This window comes from Saimiri boliviensis, chromosome 4 (genome assembly GCF_048565385.1).
Source record: "Saimiri boliviensis isolate mSaiBol1 chromosome 4, mSaiBol1.pri, whole genome shotgun sequence".
NCBI classification, from domain to species: Eukaryota; Metazoa; Chordata; class Mammalia; order Primates; family Cebidae; genus Saimiri; species Saimiri boliviensis.
In genome coordinates, this window is record NC_133452.1 from 65,064,427 (window position 1) to 65,092,363 (window position 27,937).

A 27,937-nucleotide genomic window follows, 5' to 3' on the forward strand; every position below is an offset into this window, starting at 1 on the left:
AATAAATCCTATGATTGCGCCTGTTATTTTAGACCTCAGGATATTCTGGGTTATATGTGTATTACTTTTAATATACATGAAAATTTGCAAATAAACATTAGTAGGTAGTAGCATCCATGCTATTAAATGCATGAAATAGTTAGAGCAGTAGATAGGTTATGGCCATAAAGAATGTTGACCTTAAGTATCATCTGCTTATTATCTCATTTGCTGAAAAATTATTTTGCATCATTATAATTCTACAGATGTTTCACAGATGTCTTTAAGGATATATTTCTGTGGGTTGTTATTAAGCTAACTTCTGTGTACTACAGCAGATTTCCATAGCATATTAATGAGAACATTATGGAATTGTAAATAAATACGTTTGTAGCTATCGAGATGAAGAGCAGAACTATAAAAATGGTTATAAAAATCTAATTAACATTTTAACAGTAAAAGTTTGCTGCCCTGATACTACAAGGGAATGGTCTCAGTCAGTAGATAAAATGAAGAATTCCCAAGTAGGCTTAAGAGTAGATGAAATACTGCTATCAATATTTAACGGGATGTATCAGATTTTACCACCATTTGAAAGGATGCAAATAGGGGTTACCATAGAAATCACCTTGACAGAAAACTGCACAAAATGCAACATAAACTATCCCTCAAGCAGCCTTGCGGGGATTGCTGTGATGTCCGACTCTAGTCTTCTTTGTAATTGCTTGATAGTGGGAAAAAATGCCTTGTTCTTTTGTGTGTGTGTGTGTGTGTGTGTGTGTGCATGTATGCATGTACACCCAACATAACTAAAATTTTATAAGAACAGTATGGAAATTCTACAGGCAGGTATCTTCATATTTCTTTATATCATAATTACTCTTTGATAAAGCTATAAATGCCAAAGTTATTTACAGCTTTAACAAGGTATTCATCATAGCCAGGCTGCTGAAAGACAAAGCAACTTTGGAGATGCTCTATTTAAATTTAATACTCTATTTTACATTTTAGTGGTAATATTCCTTTGTGTCATGGCTCTGAGATAAATAAGCATTGCATTTTAGCAAACTGGTCTTTCACCAATTAGATGAGTTTTTTTTCCCACACACAAACTTCTGTTGTTGAAAAAAAACAACGCATTTTTTCTTTGAAAAAAATTAGCCACACATACTCTCCTGTAACTATTTTACAGTTACAACACAGGCACTAAGCTTAAAAGAAATTACTCTTATTTCACAGACTCTTTCAGCAAAAGGGGATGATAAGTTCCCCTGCCCATTAAAAATGGGCGCAATAGAAATGTGAGGTTGCAATAGGAATTTAAAAAAATAATCGTTATTTGTTAAACCAAAGGGAAAAAGAAGCAATTTTAGACATAAGAATGTTTAAAAAATTGTAATGGTTATCTAAAAAGGTGAAGAAAAAAACTGACACCATTTTTTTTTCTTCAAGTGACTTGAATGAATATCATTTTAATATTAATAGAATAAACATAAGGATTATCAAACAATAAACAAAACCCCTCAAGATCCACTTTATGACGCATTAAAGGGAGACAGAAAGAGGAAAATAAAATGGAAATACTTATGGGAATAGATAGAATGGGCAATGGAGATAAAGAGAAGCCATGAGAAGGGGGAGTAAGGGAGAGATACAAGAAGCTTTTGACCAGAGACAGACTCTGCTGGGACGACAGACTGTGCTAGGACAGACACATGAAGCCAGGTGGAGATCCCCTCTCCACAACTTTCCCTGAAAATATTTTACAGATTAAAAAAAATAGGGGTCACATCTCTCAGAGGTCTGTAAACACTATACATAATTGAGAAAAAGAAATAGGCCATTTCCCCGTCAGATTTAGAGCATTTTGTTTCTTTCTTTTTGTATTAGGCCTTAGGTTTTATTCCCACTGGTCTAAAAACTCTTAGCATTTTTTAATCTTCCCAATTGAAAGCTCCTAACCACAAAGCATTGAAAGACATAAAGAAACTACAAAGAGAAACTGACAAACCTACAAACACAGAAGGAGGTTTAAAAGATTTCTTCCCGCAACACAGAACAAACAGCTGGAAGAACTGAAGTGAGAAAGAAAAGGAGATTTGAATAACCTATTGAAAGCTTGATTTAATAAATATGTATAGAAGCTTGTATCCAACGCTGAGAATGAACATTGATTCAAAGTACATAGAGATTATTTTCAAAATTCACTTGGGCAAGGCTACAATAGAAATCTCTACAAATTCCAAAAATGTCAACAGCATACTGATTCTCAATCACAATGTAATAATATTTTAGAAATATGAAAAATGTATTTTTTTTTCTGATTATCCTGCATGATTTGTAACATGCAGGATAGTCAGGAAGAAACAATTTGGGTACAGTAACAAACAGTTTGTGGGTTGAAGAGGAAATTAATTAGAAATCAGAAAATATTTATCACTCAATAATTACTAAAGCATTATGTATCAAAATTTAGTGGATGCAGTTAAAATAGATCTTAGAGAGAAATTTATAGTCTAAATTTCTATATTAGGAGTATATAAGTTCTTGAAATCACAAGGTAACTGTTAAATTTGAGGTACATAAAAGGAAAAAAATGTGAAACTGAGGAATTTAGAGTAAAGGAAATTAAAGAGAGGGTAGCAGAAATTAATGAAATAGAAAAAAGATCCCCAAATAAAAATCATTAACAAAATTAAAGAGTTTCCAAACAAAATTAGAAGGAATGATGAAATAGACAAACATCTGCTAAATCTGATCCAAAAGATAAACAAGACAGGCTCAAATAAAGACTATTATTTGTAGAAAAGAAAATGTAAGTGTAAATATAAGTAGAGATTTAATAATTAAAGAATGATAAGAAATTTGATGCCTTTATATTTCAAAACTCAGAAAAAAAGGAAAAATATAAGCAAACTAACAGTGACTCAAAGAGAAAATGATAACAAGGAAGAAATATCAAAGTTGTTAAAAAATTCCATTTGCCTATCTAAAATATCAGGCATGAATCAGTTTTTGGAGGCTAGTTTATTGGTATTATTTGGCATATTAACCATGAATATCTTATACAAACTTCTCAGATTATATTATAAGAGTAAAGCTACCAAATTCATTTTATGAGGTTGATATCATCTTGACACTGAAATTGTAGGAGCAGATTAAAAAATAATAAGCCAATTGTACTTATAAAACTAGATGTGAATCCTCACAATCAAATATTAATAAAGAGAATCTACATATATGTTAAAAATAATATGTCACAATTAGATAGGTTTTATTCCAGGAATGCAAGCATGGTTTGACATTTGAAGATTTATTAAAGAGCACCTAGTTAAAAATGAACTGGACATAAATATTTATCTTTACTGTCTTCAAAAAAAACACATGAAAATTTGGCTGATAAAAAAGAAAGTTTAGACTCATGAGAACAGTTAATGAGAGAGGTGATAACATAAGATGAGAAATGCCAGTAAAATTTTGGAAGCACAAAAGCAAATGAATGAATGGTTATGAATTTAACAGATTGTTGGAAAGCAAGGAAGAAATACAGGAAGAAGCAATCCAATTAAGAAGATGAACCTTAAAAATATCAAAAATTGGAGGCATCAGACACTTGCAGAGTCAGGAAAATTGGTTTAAAGACCATTAAGAAGCAAAACCACATGTTACCTTCCCTGCCCAGCACAACTGTACAACTATCCCTCCACCACAGCAGAAGACTGGATATTTGCTTGTGGGGTTTGAAAGAGATGTACTCTCCACTCATAGACATAAGATCTGTCTGAAAAATTGGGAACAATTATGAAAATGGGATTGCATGTGAGAATCTTAACCCCTCTTTTTTTGTTTTTGCTCAGAGAACCCTGTCAGCTGGGCTTACGCCCCTCCGGGTAGAAGATGAGAAGATTCATTGATAGGGAGACTGATCACTGTTTGCGTGTGTGTGTGCATATGCATGCAAACGTGTATATGTGCATATGGTGCACATGTGTGTATGTATATTATGTACTTACTGTATGCCAAATAGGTACACTTAATTTTATCTAATTTAATTTTTAACTGAGAACCGACTGGGGTGAAAAAAAATGAAGGAAGAAGACTGCTGATTAGAGAGTCTTGCGACAAAATATGAGAAGTAATTGAAATAATTCCAAATAAGTATGAGAACATTTATTTATTCCTCCAGCAGGCAAATATTGAACACATGCTATATGCAAGTTCTTTACAAATTTGCCTAATATTGATTTTTGAAAGAATTATTGACATGATCTTAGCAGATAGGAAAAACTGAGTGGATACTGACTTTGTTATCCTTATGAAAACGGATTAAAAACAGATTATTAGACATTTTGGGAAACTGAATATTACTGATGACCCAATATTACTACTTTTCTATTAAAAGGTAATGTAAATACAGTAAAGCATAAACTTTCATGTGATTATATGGTTTTAAAATAATGAATTAGATTTAAGTCAGTTATTTCTATATAATACCACTTTATTTGAATCCAAAGAATTGCAATAATTTTTTATCATTAATACCTTTTATTTATGGCTAAGTGACACTGCTTACAATTTAAGGTGAGTCACAAACATGATCTTGGTGGCTCTCACAACAAACCTTTGAAGTGTTTTGAGGAAACAGCAACGACTTTATTTGCGTGGCACTTTTAAACTTTGGACTTGAAATTGAGAACCTTAAGTTGGGATCTTAGCTCTTCTGCAATTGGCACTGTGAGCTTGGGTGAGCATTTACCCCATCTGGACTGCAGCATTCTTATCTATTACATACAAGGTTTAAAATTTTGTTTTTCATGGCATTCTTGTGTATGTAATCTGAGAAAGAAAACTTCACTAATTAGGAAGTGTTCCAATTGGTACGTAAACTATCACTTAAAAATTATTTTTTAAGTGTTAAAATTCTGTAGTTAATTTAGTTTTGTTTCCTCACCCCTTCCCCCCCGCCTTTCTTCCAAAAATTGCATTTAGTAGATTATAGGAAAAAAAAGGTCCCAAGAGAGCAGCTTCTGGGTTGCTTGATTCAGCCACTCAGTGTGACATCATTGGAACTCACATTCTTATCAAATTTTCACTTGTCTGTTCTCAGCATAGTGACTAGGTTTTGACTAATGCTCCTCCTGGTTTCAAGAGAGCTGTGACAGTTCCACTGAAATGTGGAAACATGACAACATCCAGCAGAAGAGAGACAGCTTTTCCTTAGGTCTCTTTGTATGTCTCTTTTCTCTGCTAACTTCCCCTCCACTTCTTGTGTGTCATTCCACTGGCTAGACTTCCTTCACTTGATGCCTAACTCATCCCTGGCAAGGAAAATGGAATCATGGTGAATGGGTTAAGCTAATCAGAATCCACCCCTCTCCTCTGGAGCTGGGGCCAGAACCCTTCTTTCCTGCTACAAGTATCTTGGGGAAAATGGTGTCTTTATGTTGTGCTGGCTTCATTACCTACCCTATTGCATCTTTAGATGCTGCTCCCTTGGTCTGAAATTTCATTCTCAATTTTCTGTCAGAATCTCTTTATTCACTGCTCAATTTACATCTGGGTTGTTATTCCTCAGGGGCTCATAATAACGATGAATAAAACCAACATAAGTGTGTATACTTGAGTTTAAATACTATTTTAAAAATAGTTTTCACCACTTAAAAAGAAACCCATGTTACAATTAAAACAGATCTAAGAGTATGAGAGAAATTAAGAAAAACCCAGGTGATTAGACATCAACTATTGCCAATAATATGTAATGGGAAGCAAATAGTCTTGTTATTTAAAAAATCTGAATCACTGAAACATATCATCTGTGCTTACTTGGAAGGGAACCAGTTATACTTAAGGTTTTCAAAATGAGGAAGTACAGAACTTTGAAACACTCCTTCCATTATGATGTTGTGGCAATCTGCAATGGGGATGTGCAAGCCCACTCGGAGTACAGTGGGGAGCAATGTGGAATGTGTGGGGTAGATACTGATCACCTCAATGGAGATTCTTAGTAGAAACCTGGGTAGAGTTGAAAGAGGGAATAAAGAAAAAAGACTATTTATTTATATATTTATTTAATTACACCTAAACAGGATATATAGCATCTAGGAAGTGACACATCTGATACTTCTCCTAATATAATCAGTATAAATGAAGAAACACCAGCAGATTCCTGTTCTTCACTTCTTTTTCTCTTAAGCTATTGGCAAGGACATGGTCTGCACTGAGAGACAGGAATTCACTGGCAACGCTTGTGACTTGAATTGGGATCATGGCCATTGTGACAGGTCTCTTCCATTACAAAACCATCTCTCAGTTACATTTAAATCCTGTGGTAGTGTTGTATTTGTCAGGTTAACAATCAGAGATAAGGTTTGTTCTTAAGAGGAGAATTATTCGGGAAACTGGCTAACACAATTTTGAAGGTCAAGAAGTCTCATGATAGGCTGTCTGTAAACTGGAGACCGAAAAAGCTGATAGGGTAATTTGGTTAGAGCCTGAGGCCTGATAACCAGGAAAGCCAGTGGTAGACCTCCCAGCCTGAGGTTGAAGAGCCGAGAACTTGGAGGGGAGAAGAAGAGTTGGGTGCTGATGTAAATCCCAGGGTCTGAAGTCTCAAGAACCAGGAGCTCTGATGTCCAAGACCAAAAGAAGATGGATGTCTGCCCCAGCTCAAGAACAAAGGGAGTGAATTAACCCTTCCTCTGCCTTTTCGTTCTATCCAGGCCCTCAACATATTGGATGATGCCTGCCCACATTGGTGAAAAAAGATCTTTACTCAGTTTACTGATTCAAAGGCTAATCTGCTCCGGACACATGCTCACAGACACACCAGAAATAATGTTTTAACATCTCTCTGGGTATTCGTTAGCTCAGTCAAGTTCACACATAAAATTAACCATCACAGTTGTGAAATCATCTGGTGCATGAGTTAGAGAGGGAGATTATGGTAACCTTTTCCAGGATGCCTTCTCTGATCCTTCACTACCATGAATACAACCCCCTTTCCCTCTGTGTGTTCTCTGACTACTGCTACTTTATATTGCCTTTCAATTTTTTGCTTATGCATTTTTTTCCAATTTCCAAAGAATTGTGAATGTGATGGAGTCCTCCTCACTTTTCATCTTTAATCTCAAGCCTTTAATGCAGTGGGTGCTGTGCATACGGGCTAATCTTATCTTATTCCATGACTGCATCTAATCAGCTAAACAGAGGCAGCAAGAAAAACATACAATGATAATTACTAGCTTAATGTTAAATTTATAACCACAAACCTCAGAGATGGCTTTAACTGCTGACCCCCACCTCCGACCCCCAAGCCTATTACCTTTCCCTGGCAATTCACTGAGTAAAATATTTTATGCTTCATTTTTTGAAAACCTCTTATACTCCCACTGTCATTTATTCTCAGCTGATGACTCTGCTCTTTATTTCACTGAGTAAATGGAAGTAATGGAAGAGAATTTCCACATGCAACCCAACAAAATACTCCAAATTATCTATGTCCTCATCCTGAGCATTCCCTTCTTTTCTAATGGATGGACTATTGCTTAAGCACACTCGTGCTTTCTAGTGCACAGGATCTTATCCATTTCTGTTAAGGATATCAATCCAAAAATGATCCATCTCTTCATCATCAATATTCCTCTCTATGGTGAACCTTTATCAGTAGCATACAGATAAATATGTTGTAATATCTTCCATTAGGGTAAACCTTTTTCTCCACATTCTGCTCTAGCCATTGCATCATTTATATGTCTCCATTATAACAAAACCCTTACTCGTAGAAATTGTTGTCTCTTCTTTCTAGCTCCATTTCATTTCTTTCCTAGGAAGAACAGAGTTCTGTCTCCTTCTCACCACTGAAAGAGAGCTTGTAAGGTTACTCCTATCAGCTGAATAGCATCCTCATTATGCTAAATCTACCAGCTGCACTTTTTACACTTGATCATCCTTCCTCCTTAAAACCCTCTCGTTTCTAGGTTTCTGAAATTCAGCTTTCTCTTGTTTTCCTTTTCCCTGACTGGCTGCTCTTACTCAGTCTCCCATGCTGGGTCATCCTCTTTCCAACTTTAGTTAGTGAGAATGCTTCAGGCTATGTCCTTGGGCTATTGTCTTTTCCTGCAACACTCACTGTCTAGGTGTCCTATTCAGGCTCATGCCTTCCATATTAGCTTCGGCTGACTATAACAAAACACAAAAATAAATGAATGACAGGCATTTAATTCTTGAAGCTATGGAGACTGGAAAATCCAAGATCAAGGTGGTACAGATCTGCTTCCTGATGAGTGCTCTCTCCCTGGCTTGTAGGGCATCTGTCTTCCAACTGTCTCCTCACATGGCGAAGAGATAGAGAGGGAGAGAGCTCTGGTCTCTTCTTTGGGGGCACACAAACATTCTGTTCCTAACAGTTCCTGTATGTATATTTCCAGTCAAGAATCGTATATTTAACTACCTATTTGAAACTTCCAAGGGAGTTTCTGACTGACATTTCAGTCTTAAGAGTGGAACTCCTGACTCTTTCGCAGCCCCAAAACTGTTCCTCCCACAGCCAGCCATATCTCGGTCAGTGGTACTTCCATCATTCCAGTAGCTCATTCCAAAATCTCAGTGCACCTTTTATGGCTCTGTGTCATGCCACATGTTTATTGCTTTGTATCCACCACCAAATCTGTTTAGCCTACAGTTGAAGTATCTGACCACATCTCACCAACTGAACGACTACTACTCTACTTCAAGATACCATTACCTCAAAAGCGAACCATTGCAATAGTTTTCTAATTAGTCTTGCTGCTTACCTTAGCAAGTCTATTTTTCAAACTGCTGCAAGAGGGAACCTTTAACAAGTATGTTAGATTATATCACTCTTCTGTTCACAGTGCTGAAATCGTTTCCCATCTGAATAAGAATAAAATCCCCGGCCCCTCACTACTTTTCCAATCTCATCTCCCATGTTCTCCTTTTGCTCCAGCCACACAAATCTCTCAGAACTCTTTGGGGAAGCCAAGGAAGCATCTGCAGCAGGGAATTTTTCTTTGCCTGAAATTGTCTTTTCCCACAAAAGCATGGCATATTTTCTTCTTTACTGCAGCTCTTTATTTAAACATATTATTATCAGAAAGTTTTCCCAGACAAATCTATATAACATCCAGCCCCCTTTTCACAGGCCCCTATTTAGTTTTTCTTCTAAGCCCTTTTTCTTACCTAGGATATATATTTTTCATTTCTTCAAAACTTTACTAGTTTTTAAAATTTTAATTCTTTAACTGTAAATGGATAAATTATACTTATATATATTTATGGGGTACAAAGCAATGTTATGATTTGTGAATACAAGGTGGAGAAATAATATTTTTTTTAAAGACAGGATCTCACTCTCACCCAGACTGGAGTGCAGTCGTGTAACTATGGTTCACTGCAGCCTCAAACTCTTGGGCTCAAGTGATCCTCCAGCCTGAGCCTTTTGAGTAGCTGGGACTACAGGTGCATGCCACTGTGTCCAGCTAATTAAAATTTTTTTTTTTTTTTTTTTTTTTTTTTTTTGTAGAGATGGATTTTTGCTGTATTTTCCCGATTGGTCTCAAACTCCTCGGCTTAAGTGATTCTCTTGCCTCACCCTCTCAAAGTGTTGGGATTATAGGTGTGAGACACCTCACTCAGCCAATGTGAAATAATTAAATAAAGCTAGTTAACATTTCCATCACCTCAAATACTCCTTCTGGGTGCTACTACCAAAATGGACTCGAGACAGAGCCTCTTTCCCCAGTCCAGAGAATACAACTCTGCTGTTTGACTGTTCTCTGTTTCTGGGATGCTGCTGCTCTGTTTAGGCCCAGGGAGTGGGTCCCACCTTTTGTGCAAGCCCAAGCAGCACAGGCTCACTTGTAGCAGGGGTGGAGCTACCACAAAAATAGTGAAAAACACTTTCTTCAGGGGCAAATGCACTGACCCCAGGTAGGGAGAAGCATTGCTGCATCTGCAGCAGTGGACAGAGGGATGAGCAGGAGATGATCCCCGCTCCATTTTCATTCCCAGCTGTTGGTGCTTCTCCGTTCAGCTATTGGCATTGCACCCACCCCACATTTCCTTTGTTCCAAGGGAGGATTTGGTGGGCACACTCTTCCCTTCCTTCGCGGTGGCCCACACCAAATGCAGTCTTGCAGCTCCCTGAGGATGCACTCATCCTCTGTACTTTCACAAGTTAGAGCAGCTTGCAGGGTATATTTGTGGGACATCTGGTGATGTGTCTGAGGGCAGAGATTTCCCAGACAGGCCAGTGGCCCACAATAAGTACACAACCACAGTGACACCTATTGTTTCAGGTTGGTTCTGAGAGGATTGTGAGCTTGCCTATGTGAGCTGGCCATGTCATTTGGTTCTCTGTCCCTAGGAAGTTCCCAAATTGCCACTGATTGTTTACCCTCAGGTCAAAGGGGATCCACAACAGTTTACGGTCAGCAGAGTGTTGCAGGGGTGAGCAGAGCAGAGCTCTCCCAACTATCCTTCCACTGGACTCTGAGTTCCTCAGGGGTCAATCTCTGCCAGACTCTTGCTGCTTTCTCCTTCTGCACCCCGGCTTCTTCCCATGGGCACTCCAACAGTTCCTGGCTCTCTTCCCTAGATTTTTCATTCAGAACATGTTCAATCACTGGTAACCTTGATTTTTTGAGAACTGGCTTCCCAATGTCCCTAGTGAGCCTTCTTGAAAACAATCTTTTATAATATTTTAAAAATATGTTTAGGTGCTCCAATTTTGAGAGCATATATATTTACAATTATTATGTCTTACTGATGAATTTACCCTTTTATCATTATATAATGCCATTCTTTGTCTCTTTTTATAGTTTTTGACTTAAACTCTATTTTATGTGATTTAAGTATAGCTATACCTGCTCTCCTCTGGTTACATTTACATGGAATAGATTTTTTTCTTCCCATCACTTTTGGTCTGTGTGTGTTCTCAAGACTGAGGTTATTCTCTTGGAGGCAGCATCCATTTAGGTCTTATAAAAATTGTTTTAGTCATTCTATGTCTTGTTATTGGAGAATTTAGTTCATTTACATTCAAGATAATTGATAGGCAAAAACTTACTATTACCATAGTGTTAATTGTTTTTTTATTGTTTTGTAGATATTTGTGTTTCTTTGTGGCCTTATGGTTTTCTGTAGTGGTATGCTTTAAACCTTTTACATTTTTGTTTTGTGTTTATACTAAAGATTTTTACTTACTCATTACAATGAGGATTATGAAGAATATCTTACACTTACAGCAGCCTATTTCAAATTGATAATAGCTTAGCTTTGATTTCATGAAAACAAAAACAAATCAACAACAGCAACACTCTCTCTAGTTCTTGGTAACAAAAACTTGGACTATTTTTTTCATTGCTCTGTTCTGTGCACTTTGAAGAATGCCTAGAATGTAATTGGTACTGAATTAATTTTGTTTAATGATTGAATGAAGGAAGCATTGAATGGCCATATACTTGATGCAGCAAGGGATTATGAATTAGAAAGTAAAGCATGGCATTGTAAAATCAGGATTATTACAGTTGGAAGGGAACTTGGATTGTTCAGTTGAATTCCCGTATTTTGAAGATAAAGAACTTAATTAGTTCAAGATTACGTAGCTAGAAGCAGAGAAAATTCTAATTTGTAGCTGTCTGCAACCTTCATTCTAGTATTCTTTTTATACATCATGCTGGGCTCAGGATTATTATTCTTGTTCCTGGTAGTATAATTTTATTGAGGGCTCTATAATTCAGTCAAAACTTCTCAATGTAAATTTTCATTGAGCTGATAAGACTGTAATATATAATACATACATTTTCTTCAGATTGTTTCAGTCATTATCTTGCTAACATTACCCACCTTTTTTTTTCTTTACTTTGGTGTGATTTACTTTATCTAATGTCAATTACCTTTTCCCCTTCTCGCTCTATTCTGCTGCCTTATCTATTACCATAATTTCTTTTACTATTTTTAATTGTGATGACCCCTGAATCTTCAACCCAAATCTTTCTGAGCTCCAGACTCACCTAATAGACATTCGTGCTCAGGTATCCACCACAAATTAAAGATATTTTAAACTGTACTTCATCTTTTTCTGCCTTTCTTCATCAGGGTCCCCAGGCAAACCACCCTTCCCTCTAACAACACTGTTATTCTTCCTGCATTTCATGCCCCACAGATGATGTCACTACCAATTAAGTCCAGGTAAGCAGCTCTCTGGAAATCATTCTTAAACATTTCCGCTTGCCCTTTATTCATGTTGAATCCGTTGCAAAACCTGCATTCTCCTTGCTCACAGATCTCTCTTTAATTTATTTGTTTTTCTATCCCATATACCTTATGCACTGAATTAGTTTCTCCTATATCTTTTTTTGGTCACTGCAATGAGTCTCTGATATACTTTCCTCTGGTTTTCCACAGTGTTGCCACACCTTTTGAAAAAGCAAATCTTGTTATGATTCTCCTCTCCTTGGAATTATTTGACAATTCCCTATTGTTTCCAAGAATAAAATCTTGATGTCTTAATGTGACATAAAGTATCCTTTATGATTTGACTCCTGCTAACCTTTCTAGGCCCGTCTCCTTGCTCTTCCTATCCTCTCTTCTTTCCAGCAATGTTGAAACCTGGAAGTGTCTGGTTTTCCCTGCACTCCCACTGTCTCTTAGCTTTTGCTTGACTGCTCTGCCCACTCTTTCTTTTTGCAAAAAAAGTGCTGTCTCTTTCAAAGAACCTCTAGGATTTTCCTCTTTCTTCCTTAAACTGAGTTTGATACTGCTCTTTGGTGTTCTCATTGTTCCTATGTAGGCATCCCTAATAGCGTCACTAAAGTGCACAGTTGTAATAAGGTTCCTTATTGAGCACGTCCATTAGACTGTCAGATTACCTATTGAATTCTTCATTGAAAGCTAGACTGTGTCCATACCTCTTGTTTACTGAGCATTTAGAAGAATGTCTGACATATGAGCGTTGGTTGTACAAAAGTCTAAATAAGATGTGTGCAGAGTAATGTCTGCTTATATGTGCACAGTCACCAGCATATTTGATAATAATGAGTGTTAAACTCATCATTCCACCACTGGCATGTATTAACTTAGGTCTGGCCTCATTAACAGTGCTTTGCTGGTTTTAATTATAATTAATATAATCAAATTGTGGTTGCCATTTTTGTAGCACTCAAATTTTATATGTACTTAAAAATATAGTTAAACAATTTTAACCCCTTTTAAAAAACAATTTGTGAAATTATTATTATTACATTTCTACAAATGAGAGAACTGAGGAATGAAGGGAAACTGATTTATTCAAGCTGACACACATAGTAAGTCATGAACCAGGAATTTGAATCCAGTTTTTTGGGGTCTTTATTAAGAGTCTTGCAAGCATCTCTATTTTACTCTATGTACATTATGTACTTTATTTACAGCACATAAAAGGTATATATCTTTGCTTTGTATACTTCTCAGTAGTCTAGAGAATAACATTCCAGAGGAAAAATTCCTCTACCACCTCAGAGTATTAGAGCGAAGAAAAACTGATAATACTGTATGATAATGTTTTCATTTAAAAGATGGTGGGAGAAGGAAGAAGAAAAAAGATGAGCGAAGGAAGGAGAGTATGTAAAGGGAAGTATTTTGAATCTTAAGGGATGCATTTGTTTAACCTGTGAACAGTTTGAATTGTAAATGCAAAATTGTTCCTAACAGAAAGTCAGTAGAATTTAACAATTTCTCACTTTTTTCCCCAAGTTGGTTTTCTTAAGTTTCTTATTGTATTATACAGAATGAAATACCCAGTCACTTAAAGACACCTACTCTGGTGATATTTGAGACCAACAATGAATTGAGCACCAGAAAACGCATAAGAAATTCTATTCTCATGACACTTTTTTAATGACATTTGCAGGCTCTAAGAATTATTCAAGCTTCACATCTAAACAAATGCTTAAGCCTTTGATGTATTTTTAGTTGTTCGATAGGTTAAATCAGCATTCTGTATTATTTCTTCATTTCTATTTTTCTTTACAGTTGGTATTGCCACCGAGGACCTAATTTCTAGCTACAAGGAAGGGCAGAAGGCTTACAGCCACTGCTACAATCAATGCTAATGTTACTTTTTAGCCAGCTAGAAATTGGACCTGGGTATCTCTGGAGCCCCAAATCCTCGGGTCAAAACACTAACATCTCCCAGCACACAGCCCAATCTTATTTAACCCTGCTTCTGGGCATAGTGCATTTTAAAACTCTTTCACTTTCCTGAACAGATCTCCAACTGACTTATGCTGTGGGCATGGAGTTCTTTTTATTTTCATGTAAGCGAAAGTAGACTATAAGAAGCGAGCAATAAGTCAACAAGGATTGAATGTATGCATACACACTGAAATCAATGGTGCAGAGACCTTATCTCAATTTATTATAGATGCAAATGGCTGATTACAAATTGATGCTATGGGTAATTTAGTTTCAAATATGTTTAGTAACTAAAGTGGAGGTACAATTTTTTATTTCAAAATTTTAAATTTTAACTACTGACAAGTCATCATTTTAGAATAAAAATGAACTTAGGAAAAATCTTTAATGTAAGAACAGCTTCAATGGTCTTCTTTAACATTGAAAAACGTATCATTGGCTGTCATTTCTAAGTGACTGTTAGGAACAGATTAGGTATTTTTATGTTGACTGTAACAATAAAAAGCTGAAAGGTATAATCCATGTTCTAGTTGTCTTAGTTCATTTTCTTTTGCTATAAATGAATATCAGAGACTGGGCAATTTGCAAAGAAAATAAGTTTATTTTGTACTGTTTAAAAGGCTGGAAAGTTTAAAAGCATGGCCTCAGAATTCGGTGAGAGCCTTTTTGCTGAGTCATAGCCTGACACTGGGCTTCACATGGTAAAAGAACAGGAGAATGCTTGTTCAGTTCTCTCTTCCTCTTCTTATAAAGCTACCAGTCCCATAATGAGGGCCCCATGCTGATGACCTTATGTAGTCCTAATTACCTCCCAAAGGTCTAACCTCCAACCACTATCAAACTATAAGTCTGGAGATTAAGTTTCCAACACATGAAATTTGGTGGACATATTCAAATCATAGCAATGGTAAATGAAGTCTTCTCATTGACTTTTCCCACCATTACCACCAGATTCATTTTTGTATTATCTAGCATTTGCAATTCAGTTAGCTAACATTAAAAGGAATTGGACATCTTTTCCAAGGAGAAGTATGTCAATCTGGAAGATTGTTTAGACATATACTTCTAAGAGCAACTGTTTTAAATAAGTTATGCATGAAGATTTCCCGATTCTGGCTTCTATGGTTTGCTAATGACAGAAATTTTCAAGTGTATGAGTTGTATTGTGATGCATGTCTTATCAATCAAAGAGTCTCTGACTGAAGTACAGCCATTTTGAGGTTTGGAGCCCCAGAAGTTGAAATAGAGAAATAGTATTGTCCAGTGATTATAACATGGAAGTGCAAATTAACTTTCCATTTATGATTTACTCATTTAATAAGTACTATTTATAGGATATTGTGGATCTCAGGGCATCATTTACTCAGCATTTTCTCTGGTAGGCTTTCCATCTATGACTTTACTCCCTTGGTCACAACAGTAGATGGTTGCCCCCAGTAGAGACAAACAGAATCTTCCTCACATAGGAATTGAGCCTTGAGAAAAAGAGGGAGGGTTGGAAGGAGTGGGAGCTGAATTACTTAATGGCATTGTCTCCATGAATTCCTGCTGCAGAAATTCTTGGTGTGGGCTGATACTTACTCTTTTTGAAGAGAGAGAGAAAATTTGTCTCCCATTTAAAATTTCCTTGAGATAACTGGGTCTGTTTCTTTTGGCTGAAAATGAAGACTCTGAACTGATTCAACCTATTTGATACCTTGAAAACTATTAAGATATGTAATTTACACAGAATTGTGAAATATTTTAATTCACAAGATATATTAACCTGCTGAAGGTTATTGCTTATAGAGGGTAATTACTAATGGAAATGTTCTAAGCAAACTTGTAAAATAGGCTAAATTTATCCTGAAGTTTTCAGTCTCTCCTTTCTGGACCTTTCTTTCCCTTCCCATCTCTCTCAAAAATGTTTTATTATTTCTTTTAAAAGTCACTAAGTGTAGAGTGACCTGATATCTCAGATTACCTAGGGCAGTCCCATATTATGTTTATTGTACTGGTGTAATTATTAAAGATACATCTCTTTACTCTCAAAAGTGTCTCAGTTTATGGCCACCCTACCTAAATAATGTTTTTAATAGGTTTGATAGATACTTTTATCATGGAGAAAAGTTGAGGTGATTAACATTATGAGGAAATACTGAATTTTCCTATAGTCTTATTATTATTTTTTAAAGCTGAGGTCTCCCTTGGTTGCCAAGGCTGGAGTGCAGTGGTGTGATCATAGTTCACCCTAGCCTGTAACTTCAAACTCTTAGGCTCAAGTGATCCTCCCTCCTCAGCTTCCCAGGTAGCTAAGATTACACATGCATGCCACCATGCCTGGCTAATGTTTTTGAATTTTCTTCTTTTTATTTGTAGTGACAGGGTCTCACTATATTGCCCAGGCTAGTCTTGAACTCTTGGATTCAGTGATCCTTACAGGCATGGACCACCATGAGTGGCCAAAAAAAAAAAAAAAAAAAAAAAAAAAAAAATTAAAAAAATTTGTTTAAAGAAAATGGCATACTGTTTTGAATATATAGTTTCAGTTATACAATGTGAATAGGTTCTAGAGATTTTCTTTAAAACATTGTGCTGATTTTTAACCATACCCTACTGTACACTTAATAATTTAAGAGGTAGGCTGGGTGTTGTGGCTCATGCCTGTAATCCCCAGCATTTTGGGAGGTCAAGGTACATGGATCACCTGAGGTCAGGGGTTTGAGACCAGCCTCGTCAACATGGTGAAGCGCTGTCTCTACTAAAAATACAAAAAATTAGCTGGGCGTGATAGTGGACACCTGTAATCTCAGATACTCAGGAGGCTCAGGCAGGAGAATCGCTTGAACCTGGGAGGCAGAGGTGGCAGTGAGCTGAGATTGTGCCATTGCACTCCAGCTTGGACAACAAGAGCAAAACTTTGTCTAAAACAAAAAATTAAGAGGTAGATATCATATTTAGTGTTCTTACCACAATAAAAAGATAGCAGGAGGTCAGAGGTATTTACTTATTTACTTGACCTAATGGTTTCTCCCACCACCTGTACTATTTTTTCTTTCAGTAGTCCCTTCCAGGCTTTACTTATATTTCTAATCAGCCTAGATTATTTATTGTCATATTATTTATCACTTAAAATATTCATATATTGTACCCTATCTTATTAGCCCTTTAACCTTCTCTCACTGGAACCTAGAAAAACACCAAAGCTGGAGAGAGCCAAACATTCCCTTCTTTTAGTACAAAGATCTTGGCCACAGTGCTGCACCAGCAAAAACACCATTTTACTACATGCAAATCACACAATAATAGAGTCTCTATCACCAGGCTCTGCCAGTTGATTCCTCTTATGTATCAAAAAAGCTCCCTCCATCATTCCCCTCCACAATCGTTTCCAACTCTTACTTTTCTTTTGAACCCCCATCTACCATTCCTTCCCCCATCTCTTGCCCCATTTTCATCTCCTTCCTCACAGAGAAGATGGAGACCATCAGGCAGAAACTGTCTTTATATCACCTCATTCTGAACTATCTAATCAATGTTGCTATTTCTGGATTAATCTCCAATACCCTTCCTTCCCATACACTTGGGGAAAAAGGGAATTCCATTTTTGAGTTATATTCCTTTATTTGGGAAACTTGCTCCTTCTAGTATCCTTTCTCTCCTGTGTCTGCCATCTTTCTCTTATTATGACTTTTTCTCTTTATCATACTTTTAAGTGTTAACACTCCCAGGTCTGCAAGTTTCAGCTGTTCTAGAGACTCAGTTCTCCAATGCCTGATGAAGTCCCTCTCCTCTGCCACTTTTCTTATCTCTGAGTGCATCGTTCTGGTCTTCTGTTGTTCCTCCAAGGAACTTTTTATCCCCTGACTCTGCCTCAGTCTGTGATGGGTATTGCTACTCAGTGTCCCCCCACATTTTAGGCGTATATCTACCTGTGTGGAAGTTGTTTAGTAGTGTGCCTTTCCCACTATATGATGAACTTTCCGAGAACAACATCTGTCATTCATCTCTACATTGCCAATGGTATACTTTAGAGTGCTGTTATTCGCCAGTGTGATATAGCATCCATTTCATGAAATATTTCCCTACACATTCACCTCAGTGAGCTAAAATACATCATTATAAGACATGTCTGCAGAATACTTAGGATAACAGAAATTTATTTCCCTTTCCTCCAAGATGAGTCACTATCAAGGTGGGCTCTATCAAATTAATAATGAATATAAGATTTAAGCAAAAGAGTAAGAATGCAGAACAGCAGAAAAGACAGATAGGTAAAGGAGAGAACAGAAAAGTTGACTAGAGTCTTCAAGTAGAAGAATAAAAACTAACAGTTATATGGTGCTTCCCACCCAGTCCTCCTTATATGTTAACTTACTTACTTCTTATTACAACTCTAGGTTGTAGACACTGTTATTAACTGAATTTTACAAGTAAAGAAATCGAGGCTTAGGTTGATAAGTGACATGCCCAAGGTCACATAGTAAGTAGTGAAGCTGGGATTTGATTCCAGACAGACCGACTCCAAAGTCCTCACTCTTAACAATCTATTCTTTAAGCCTGTAACCCACACAGGTCAATTGCAGGGCAATGAAATTGTATGGTCCAATAAGTAATTCAATTATTGAAATAGCTAAAAACAGAATTTAATGTGAGCCCCTTTTGCTACTGAAATCTGTGAAGAGTATCTTCATCTCATGGTAAGTTGGTCTTATTTTCTTTGAATTTTTTTGGTGCTAACTTTAGTTACAAACATGTCAATATTTTTACAGGGTTCAATAATAGTTATTTAAGAAATGTGACTTTGAAAACATAGAAGGTCTAGTTATCCAACCATCAAGTTGTTACGTATTAAAAAAAGCAAAAAACTTTCTTTAGGACAATGTTTCCATTTAAAATAGTTGGAACTGGTGTCCTTTAAAAAACACACGTATTTGCTAATCTGCAAAGTAAATCGACTTGTTTCCGCTCTGCTTTAGTGGTTTTTCTGTATTAAATATGCACAAATAGAAGAAACCACAGCGCCTCCAAAATGCTGCTACTTAATTCTCCTGTACTATTCTCTGTATTGAAGATGTCTACCTAAACAGATTTCATGAGCTTTGTGAAATTTTGACTTCAAAGAGTGACTCTTGAATTTTTAATCACCTTGCTCAGGAACAATGTTTTCTTGGTATGCCTTCCATTTCTCCTTTATGTAGAAATATTATATGCATTTTTACTAAGTCATCAATTTCTACCTGAAATTCTATCCTCAGTTTCATGCATGCATGGCTTTATAAAAGTGGGATAAGTTTTTTTGTGCTTCAGGAACTGTTCAGTGAAAGCAGGCTCCAGCAGAGCTTTGTCCATATCCGACAAATGCCTGCTGTCAGATTTTCCCTTCTCCTCTGTTTGACATGATGGAATCCCTTACAAACATGTCGATTTAGAGCAGCATGCTGCATACTAAATTATGAAAACAGTATTCACATTTTAGCATCAGAAAAAGTGGACTCATCATGTGGTATTGTTCTGAAGCAAAACCTTGGTGATAAAATGAGAAAACAAGCCTATCCACCAATTATCTCAATATTTTGAAGGCCACGGCATAGGGTGGATATTTGACTCTTGCTGCGGGATGGCAGGTTTGCTGTGATTTATGTAGATCTAACTATACTATTTTGGTTTTGATGACAGATGTTATCAGAATAATATTCAGCTTTGTGATGTCCTTGGGGTAAAAATGAATCTGTGTAGAATTGAATAATATGATAGTTGTATTTGTTAATTAAAGTTGCTATGCTTTGTACTTTATTTCAGAGCATCATGCCTGAGCAGACATAGAAAATAGCAATTACTTTTAGCAAATGTGAGACTAGTCTGCAGGATTCCTGGCGTGTGGTGAGCCTCTACACATACAGGAAAGGGAAAGAACGGAGTTGCAGGCTGGGGTCTCACTTGTAGGATGTACTTGTCATTTCTGGAAATCAATAATGTCTTACATGTGCGTTGTTCACACTCTTAAGTGGATGTGTCTGTGACAATCGTAAGATGTACAATAATTCTCTCATTTTTCTGTGATTCAACAATTTAGCCATTTCAAATCTTTATGATAACATACAGAAGATTCTAACTTTTTGTTTCACATTGAGACTGAAAATAAAGAAAAAAATTGTTTCAACATATACCCAGTGGAAGGGGGCTTAATGACACACAACAGAGATAGCCCATGGGGAGTGAGTACTCAGGAATAAGTGTCCAGACATTTGAAATAATCGCACTGTGCTCTTTAAGGTTAGTAATGCAAAATGAACTTAACAAGAGTTTCTTTGTCCAAATCATTTTGTATGTCACTTAAAGGTTGATCTCTTAAATATATTTTAATATGTCATTATGCTAATAAAACAATACAAATTCCTTTTTTTTTGCTACAGGATTTTGGGCACATGTCATACTGATATTCAAGGTCTTTCTCAAACAGGCTGAGTGAATCTAATTCCTTAGGTAGCCTCTCTAGGTCTTAGCTTTTGGGTTTCTACCAAAAAGCCTCTGCAATTTCATGCCCAACTGGAAACCTTTCTAGTCTCTATTTCTTACCCATTGTCAGTAACAATTGTTGACATTTTTTGAGGACTTATTTTGTGTCAGATATTGCACTGAGTGCTTCACATGGATTATCGCATTTACTTAACACAAAAACCCTGTGCGGTAGGTTTTATTATTTCCCCTATAGTGGGAACATTGTTTAGGTTACAAAGCTAATAGGCTGCAGGGTCCAGTCTGACACTAGATTTAAAGAGTGATCTAAATCTAAATCTAAATCACTAAGCTGAACTACTTTCATTTTGCTTAAGGTTTTCTATTCCACAATCTTTTTTTTTATTTTTTATTTTTTTTGCCTAAAACTAAACTCTTGGCTTACAACCTTGGTTGGGATAGCTGTCTGGCTTTCTGACTGGTTTTACATTTGAGCCCTGCCTTGCAGCAAACTTGGCTTCACATTTCCTAGTCCTTCAGCTACTCCACTTTCTCCAGGTCGGATCTGCCCACTGCTTCCTGCTAGGGGTGCTCTCTCTGCCAATCTCCTGAGGAAACATTATATTAAGTCATTTCTGCATCATCACATTCATTATCTTTTTCTTTTATCTGCCTATAAGTTTTGGAAAGTCGTTTCACCTTCAATTCGATAAATTCTGCTTCTGTGGTTTTCTGAAAGGAGGATGATTCTCTTTCTACTCCTAGCTAAGTGTCCTCTTTATCTGCTGGACTTTTATTTCCTAAGTGCATACACTCAAGGCTCTGACCTTTCATACTCTCTCTTTACTTCCTATTCTCTCTCTTTGTAACTTCCACCCATTCCCGTAGCTTGCTATTGTTTTTAGGTGGATGAGTCTGAAATCCAGGCCTTCTCTGGGGATCTGTCACGCAGTATCTTGCTTTTAGTTGTCAGCTATTTCTATCTCAATACCCTATTTCTAGATCCCCACATTTAATTCCTCCCCTTTGCCTTAAATCTGCTCCTCCTTTTGACTTCTCTTTTTATTTTTGTTTCTGTTAATGTTCATACAAGTATCTCAGATAAATTGACTGCAATTTCAGTATTTTTTGGATTCTATCTCTTATATCCAATCACAATCATAATAATAATTAGTTAATGCTTATTGTACTATTACTGTATGCCAGATAGCATTCTAAAATTTTACTTGGAATATCTTAATTAAATTCTTAAATTATAAAGCAACTATCCATTGTTATTCCCATTTTATGGCAGAGACCTCTTGAGTAATGATCTGGTTAATATCCTGGTCACCAGCTCTCCCTTATCTATCCCTTTCTGTCAATGGCTTTGACAGCAGTAGTTTCTGTTGGTATTTCTCTGAGCTTGAACTGGTCTTTTTTCCTCTAGACCTCCCTCCTCTCAACAATACATTCTACTACGTACTTGCTGATGAATATTATTCCTAAAATGTTACTTTGTTAATGCCACTTTCTGACTCCGAGACGTTTCATCACTTCCCTTGTTTTACATACTAAAGTCCAAAATTTTTCTCTTACAGTCAAACCTACCACCTATAGTCCCAAACATATTCTACTGACACGCCGAGAAAGCTGTCAAATTTCTTCCAAGGTCTCTTCAATTTTCAAAGCTATTTCTTTCCAACCTCTCTACTTTGGTTATTCCATTCTTAGAGTCTAAATGGTGCTCATCTGTCCTCACTCTGCCTATAGATATCATATACAATGTCAAGGCTTGGCTTGAATGCCACTTCTTACTTTCTTGAGTAGTTAAACAAAAGAGATGTCTATGTTATGAAATTTCATGGGGCATTTGTCTGTATCACTTACATAATGCCTATTTATTGGCTTGTGTTTCTTTTGCTTCTACTAGGCTGTAAACCTCTGGGGGAGGTACAGCTGTCACATTTGCCTGGTATTCTTCTTGCTGCATAAGAGATACTTTTATGAGAGAATATCTTAGAAAACATTTGAATGCAAGTCTCCTTTATGATGTGGTAATTCTGTTGGCTTTTAATATTGGGGGGACAGAGTTTCTTTTTAGAATCTGATAAAACAGAATTTCTAGCCAGGAAAAAAAAAAAGAATTACACATAGAGACAGGTTTTATATAAACTTCAGTGTATTCATGGATCCCCTGGAGCCAATCTAGGTTAAAAAAGTTTAATTTCACCCATCCATGTATTTTATGGTCTATATTTTGGCACTGTAATCATGGGGGCTACCCGAACTGGAAGGAGTTTTTTCACATTTCTATGCCAAGGTTTCCAAACTATAAACAATACTGCCGTGTCTGCCTCAGTGGGATGTGAGGTAATAATGGATAAATACAAGTAAATATATTTGTTTGTATAGTCATTCAGGTTACATAGCATGTAGGACATTATATTAGGGATACAAGAAGTTATAAAAACAACAAAAAGTTAAATCATTTTTACCCTGAGAGACTATAATTTTTATATTCTAATCAGGTAGAGAATAAAGAATTCAGTCATGTAATTAGGGCGCATTTGTGTACTTTATTTTATATAGGGTTCATATTATTTTTCTTTTTTTATCATAGCTTTAATGGGATATAAATAACTAGCAATAAACTGTACATATTTAAAGTGAAGTCACACACATTAAATTGGGGTTCATATTCTTTTTCTAAGATGCTTAGTGAAAAGAGACAATGAGGCCACTAACTTTCTCAGTGACTATTTCAAGACTGTACATGAACGTTTCTTCTCCCTTTACCAGTAGTCCTTATCTGTGTTCTCTGGAGAAAGCTGTAGTGAGCCTGAAGTCTAGATATTACCATCAGCCCCACTATCCCATCAATGTCAGGGGATCAGAAGATGGGCCACAGAGTTCAAGATTAGAAAAATAGAAGGCAGAAGAATAGAGTGCCTGACCCTTTGTAACTCTGTGGGTGGCATCAGTGGCTGGCTGTACAGCTTACATCTGAAGTGTGGTTTTTTTGAATTGTGTCCAGGCTTCCTGGTAATAGTCATACAGGTAATACCTTGATGGTGATCCAAAGACCATCTCCTTCCATTGCTTCTTTCAGCTGCTCCTGACCTTGCAAGAGAGCCATATTAGAAGCTGTATTTCTAATATAAAGAATGATTCACAAAACCCATGTACTTGTGTGAATTCATCTTAACTTCTCTTTGTATAGCCTGAAGTTAGACAGGTATTATGGGAGGCAACATGATGGGAAAGATGGATGGAATAGCTAACCAATTAAATCAGTAAGCATGAAGTACAAATAATGGTCTACAGTCTAGCTGTTGGAGTTTTGGAAAGGAAGAAGACATAATTTGCATAATTTAGTGGTCAGAATCTGGAAAAAAAAGGCAGGCATATTGTTAAATCAAGTTTAGCCTAAAGCTGCCCCCTCACATAGTTTTAAGTTTAGCCTGAAGGTTTCTCTGTATGTTGCGAACTATAACAAGTGGAGGTGTAAATAGACTGTAGTCTATACTTGTGCCAATCACCAAGTTTTGGCCAAACAAATGTAGTCAACTGTTCCAACCATTTTCTAATAAGGTAAAGGCTGAACTGTAACCAGTCCAGCTGTTTCTGTACCTCACTTCTGTTTTCTGTATGTCACTTTCCTTTTTCTGTCCATAAGTTATCTTCTACCATGTGGCTCCCCTGGAGTCTCAGTGCCTATTTTGGCTTCAGAGGCTGCCCTGTTTGCAAATCATTTGTTGCTCAATTAAACTCCTTTACATTTAATTCAGCTGAAGTTTTTCTTTTATCAATATCAACATATAATTATAAGGCTTTTACAGGAGCAGTGACTGAGATTCATGGGGCTTGGTGGGAGTATAAAGAAAGAGTACCAAAACCAAACTAGGTGAGTTAGGATTTAACCAGTTTTAAAAAGCCATCACTACTATCACCACCAAAATTCATTTGCTCAGTGAAACATTTGTGATATTATATTGATGCCTTACAGATGGAGATTTTATACACACACACACACACACACACACATATATAAAGATATATAGACATATATATAAATTATATAGAATTAAATATATATATTATATATAGAAGGAATTCCAGTTTTCTAAGACCTCATAAACTAACATAAACACATTGACATGAAATGAAGGATCACCACTAGAGCAGTCATTTTTATTGAAGTAGTACTTTGCTCAGAGAATTATATCTAGAAGAAGGCAAATAGTTCAGGGTGTGTGTATGTGTGTGAGTGTGTGTACATCTGTTTATTCTTTAGGTTCTCCAGTCAGTCTGTGAATAACTGTTCTAATTAATGCAAATGTTTATGACATGGTGATTACTGGAATTGGACTACAGTCATTAATTCATTACATGAAGGTCACTGTAGCTACTTTCAGACAGGATAACTTTTGCTCTCTGATGAACTGATATGCATGTGAGAGAGTCAATGTCACCTTCTAAGTCTCTAGAGCAATCTATCCCACTGTCATATCTTTTTTTTTGAACCATGACATTCTGAAAAAGTGATTGTAACTCTTCTATTATTTCACAAAGGTTGTACTGTCAAGCACTCTCCAGGATGTATATTTTTAAGATTTGGCTTCCTCTCTAGAATTGTGAACTCTTCAGATGCTGTGGTAATAGGCTTGAAAGTCATCTATGCAATGGAGTTTCTATTAATGTGAATAACAGGTATTCTAATTTCTTTCCACACTTCTCCTGACTGATAAAACAGTCTAGTTAGAAAATAGATCTCTAACCCTTTCCCCAAAGAATTAACAAATATCTTTTGAAAGCTTTAATTAAAGATAAAAAATCTGGGAGAGCAGGTTGGGGATATATGAAATAAGATTACATAATTTCAATTAAACTTCAGAAAACTTACACATATCCAATGATGAATTTAATTTTATTTTAGAAGAAAATGCTGCTTAACCTGCCTTTAGTTTAATCATCTATATAAATGCTTGGCCTGCTATTTTTAATTGCATTTTTCATTATTCATTATTAAGTTACAGGCCTTTTTGCTTGAAGAAAAACTTAGTCTATCTATTGATCAATCAATGATCTATCTATCATATCTATACTATATACTATAGATAATTTTAAATATATACACATCTATATATGTTAAAATTAACATTAAAAGACTTAAAAAACAGTATTCTATTGCTTTTCTGTTAGGAAACAATTGTTATAGTTTCAACCATCTTGAGAAAAGGTGAAAATGCATGTGTTAAAATGATTCCTTTTGTCTCCGCCTGTTTTTTTTTTTGTTTGCTAATTTTCTGATTTCTGTTTGTATTACAGCTCATTAGAAAAGAACAAATTTAAAAATTCAATTCTCTAACTTCTCCAATAAAAAGAATATGGTAAAATATTTATTTCAAAAAATATGTCCCTTGGTACGAGTATGTGCTAGGTCAATTTTCTTGCTATATTTTGAAATAGGTCTAATTCAGAAGCTTTTTAGAGCAGAACATTGTACATTTGACAGTAATTGTGACTGGTTTTCATAATGCACTGATGTAGCATGTCAAATCTTATGTAGTCAGTTAAATTCAGGGAAAGAAATTAAATTTGGCAATAGTTGGAATTTTTCTCTCCCTGTAATTAAAGAAAGCTCTCTTTCTTGGTATGCTTCATCTGTAATAGACACATTGCTCTCTTTAACATCACTTAAGGACACTCTAATTTTCTGTCAAATCCCAACCAACTTATGTTATCATTTTGTCAGTTTTCATTTTCTGTCCTCTTTCTGCCCTTGAAATATTTCATCATGGAGTCAAAGGCATAAAATAAACGTTTCTCAACTTGTGTTTCTTTTTTTAAAGAAGTTTTTCTTCTTTCAAGAGGACTATCTCACAATAAAGTGTGTTTTATAGAGCAGAGAACAATAGGAAGTAGACAATGCATCTCTCTTAAAAAATTGACATTGTCCCTAAGTTTATTATTATTATTATTAATTATTGAAAGGAAATACAATAACTATTTTGGTTTTCCTGACGGCCAGTTATGTCAGGCATATAGTTTAAATAAACTAAGAGATTTAGAAGATTGATGTTATAGTATTCAAACTCTATCCAGAGAAATAAATTTATATTTGTGCATATTGGTCAATAAAATATAATGCTTACTTTTTTTTTCCTTTTCTTTTTATCAGTCTCCGTAGAGACTGTCAAAAATTGCCAGTGCTGACTGTATTGCAAGTCATCACGGCGGGGTATTGGGAAACGTTTTCAATTAGCAATAATCACACCTCGGATAAACCTTATTGGCTACAATACTGCCACTGCACAAAGCTAATAAAATATAATTCTTAAGAAATATTCTGTGCCCTCTCCATCACTCTACTTTGTGTATGCTTGAGAGATTATGCAAGTGGACAGAGTATAGGCAGCTGCAGCAGGGCAGGTGAAGTTGGTGCAATAGAGCTGCATGACAGGACTCTATTACAGTAAGCAATACAATTCCAGAAATAACCTATGTGGAACATATTGCCTCTGCTACAAATGTCAGAGAATGGACTTTGATCGATGGTATTGCAACACAAAACCACATACTAAAACTTTTTAATTATGATGACAGTGTAGAAGTATATACAGCCTTGCCAGCAGTGTTAGTAGTTTTTATAATTAACAAATGGGCAAACAACAGAAATTCTATATGCTCCTCAGGCCTTACAAAGGTCTCTGATTGCTGTCATCAGCATGTATGTAAGCGGGAAAGCAGGACTGGGGTCTGGTGATCATCACCTCCAAAGGAGGAAAATTTCTACAGGGAGTGATTATCTACGGAGAACCACACCACCTGGAGTTGCCATATTGCTACTCTAAAAATTCTCTAATGTGGGAGAAAAACGTGTTCATTTGTGTTGGAAGCTGTTGTTAGCAGTTAGAATACTAAATAGTGGTATATGTGGTTTATACAGACTAAGCTCTATAGAACACTCATACTTGTCGTTTAAACAACTTCATAAACTTAAGAAAAAAAATACACCCAACAAACATTCACAGCATTTCTGTAGAAGCATTTGCTGACAGTGAAAGTGGCAAAATTGCTGGGTTTTAGATTGTCTAGAGAAGTGGGTTGCTTTGAACGATGAATGATTTGATTTAGAGCAAGTTGACTACAAATTCTGTTTTTTCAAAAAACTAGATTTGCAAATTGAAGTTAAAACATATGGGGAATTTTTATTAGTTCACTTTTGTTTATTCTAAATTGCCTTATAAAGGAAATTAAAGAAAAGAAAGCAAGCCACATGGATATCACAAAATATGCACCATTTTTTTCCGTATTTCTTTGCTGCCTTAGCCTACAGCAAGTT

The 27,937-nt window shown here is 36.0% G+C and overlaps 1 long non-coding RNA gene and 1 other non-coding gene across 2 annotated transcripts in view; one reads left to right on the forward strand and one right to left on the reverse strand.

Annotated features, from left to right (window-relative positions):
* Positions 1 to 27,937, forward strand: part of LOC141584138 (uncharacterized) — a 152,556-nt gene that overhangs the window by 95,198 nt on the left and 29,421 nt on the right. The window lies entirely within an intron of this gene.
* On the reverse strand, positions 26,774 to 26,914 carry LOC120363343 (U4 spliceosomal RNA). Its single transcript, XR_005578910.1, has one exon. It is a non-coding gene; the product is annotated as a U4 spliceosomal RNA (small nuclear RNA).